A 2,395-nucleotide genomic window follows, 5' to 3' on the forward strand; every position below is an offset into this window, starting at 1 on the left:
TGAGACAACAAAAAAATTCTGGAACATCAAAAGCTATAATTAACTACAACAACGCTACAAGTTCTTACTAATGTATAATAAATAACAAATTGAACATTTTATGAGTAAGGTAAATATAAGTGCAATAACATAGCGATAGTGTTTGGATGACAACAAATTGATACTAACATGTGTGTACATGCACACATTTAGTAACATAGAACTAATAGCACTAAGGCCATCCACTATGTATGCCAAAACTGGTGTAAAGACAACTGTTGCTACATCTCGCACCGGTGCCCTGCACTGGCGAGCCGATGTAGCGGAAAAAATCAGGGACCCAGACTCCGGAGCACCTAGTTGCTCCGATGCCCAGTTCCTTCGTACCATAAAGATTTAGTATTTTACTGCTTGGCTATTCGGATGTGTGGACCAAAGTTGGCAGCACAAACTGCTGAAGCGGTGCCAAATAATTTTCTAATGGCACCGCTGATGAGATGGCAACAATTTTAGATACTAGGTACAAACTATGACACTATCTTAGGATGCGTTTGGTTGAAGGTGTGGTATGAATGGGTTGGGACCGTGACGGTGTCTGAATCACATCTAACAAATGATTTGTAACAATGAAAGAGGGTCTAACCTTCTCTACACATGCCAAAAACTTCCTCCCACTATCCACAGATTCAAACGCAACTAGCCTCATGCATGGAGATTGATGGTGATGACGAGCAGATAGATCTTCAGCCACCCTGCTCCATTCGTTGCCACTGATGGTCCTAGGGATCTACAAGAGGAAGAAATGACTCAAATCAACCACCAGGTAAAAATCCTTCATTCCAAGTCATAGCCCAAGAGAGAGAAGAGAGGCATACCTGGGTGGTGAAGGAGTTGTCACTGGAGGAGGAACCACTGGAGTGCTCTTTGAAGAAGACCATGGTGACCCCGGCGGTAGGATGCAAGATGGCGAGAGCGAGGAAGTGACTATAGCTTAGGAAGGAAGGAAGGAGGAAATAAGGGAAATGTGACTTGTGGTCGGGGAGAAAAGGGGGAGGGGGATGGGGGCGATATTTTGGCGGTAGGCCAAAATTTTGGAAATGTGGAGGGAAACTTTGTGTGCGGTGCCGCCGGAGCATTCAATTTGAATGATTGTGTGAATCGCAAACGATTCTTCTGCTTTACGCGCATGTGACGAGTTTCATAATTCAAATTTTGGTGGAAATTTCCCCGGGTACATCATTGCATACTTTAACATCGCTTGCTAATTTGGGCACACAAAAGAGCGTACAACAGACATACCACACTTATTGAATCGAACAATTTTAGTAATTAAACAGAGCCAGTTGACCTAAACATTGCTCTAACAAAAGACCAACATTAAAAACAAAGCCTAAGTACGCATAATTTTAACAAATCCGCCGCCGCGCCGGCCTATGCATCACCGGTGTGAGCCGAGACGTTGATGACTTGTCCTGGTGACATGCCGCCATTGGTGGACTCCACGTCCCCCCTGCTGAAGTCGACCGCATCCTCATCCTCATCCTGGGCGCCGCCCTCAAGGTTGTAGTACTCGTAGTAGTGGGTGCGCTAGAGCTCGCTTTGGTACTCCACCGCTCATTCCTTGACAGATAGACTCTTCTCTACCTCGACCTCGGGCACGCGCAACTCTTCCTCCCGGCGCTCCTCGATATCTGCTGCCTCCTACATCTCCAACTCCCGCTCGACGACCTCATGAGGAAGTAGGTTCTCCATGGCCACCACCGCCTTTTCGGACATGGGTTGCATGCTGGAGTCTGAGGTGGCCTGGAATATCTTGGCGTGTGCATCCTTGATCTTAGCGTGGATGGCCTCGACCCGGGCCAGGGTGACATTAGTGGCACAGATGACAGCTCGAGTGCTCTCGGCGTTTGTAGCCACCGTCGCAGCAGCAGTTGCAGCTGCCCCATCGGCTACTACAGATGCCCTCTCGGCGGTAGCGGCCGCGCTCAACGCGGATGCGGCGGCACTCTCGGCGTAGGCGGCCGCGCTCTCGGCACAGGCGGCGGCGCTCGGGGGGGGGGGGGGGGACACGGCCATCGTACGGGCCTTCATGAAGCGTTTCCACGACGTCATCTTTGCAAGAAGGGGGTGCGGGAATCAGGATCGGGATTCGTGGATTCGGGGGTTGCTGGCTCTGGAGTAGACGAGCTGACGAAGCTTAAGGAGGGAGACTTAAATAGACCTAGATATTTTCATCGCAAACGGTTCCTAGAAAACAACTGTGTGTGATGTTGTAGATATTTTTTATTAGCTGTGAAAGAGGAATTTGGAGTAAAGTGGCAACAAATGATTGATGACCCACAAGTATAGGGGATCTATCATAGTCCTTTCGATAAGTAAGAGTGTCGAACCCAACGAGGAGCAGAAGGAAATGATA

At 48.7% G+C, this 2,395-nt stretch overlaps 1 pseudogene; it reads right to left on the bottom strand.

Moving 5' to 3' along the window:
• Positions 1–1,410: 1,410 nt before the first annotated feature.
• On the bottom strand, positions 1,411–2,091 carry LOC147964378 (uncharacterized; annotated as a pseudogene).
• Between the last annotated feature and the right edge of the window lie 304 nt (positions 2,092–2,395).

Source organism: Triticum urartu, chromosome 6A (assembly GCF_056163025.1).
Source record: "Triticum urartu cultivar PI428250 chromosome 6A, HENAU_Tu73, whole genome shotgun sequence".
Lineage (NCBI taxonomy): Eukaryota > Viridiplantae > Streptophyta > Magnoliopsida > Poales > Poaceae > Triticum > Triticum urartu.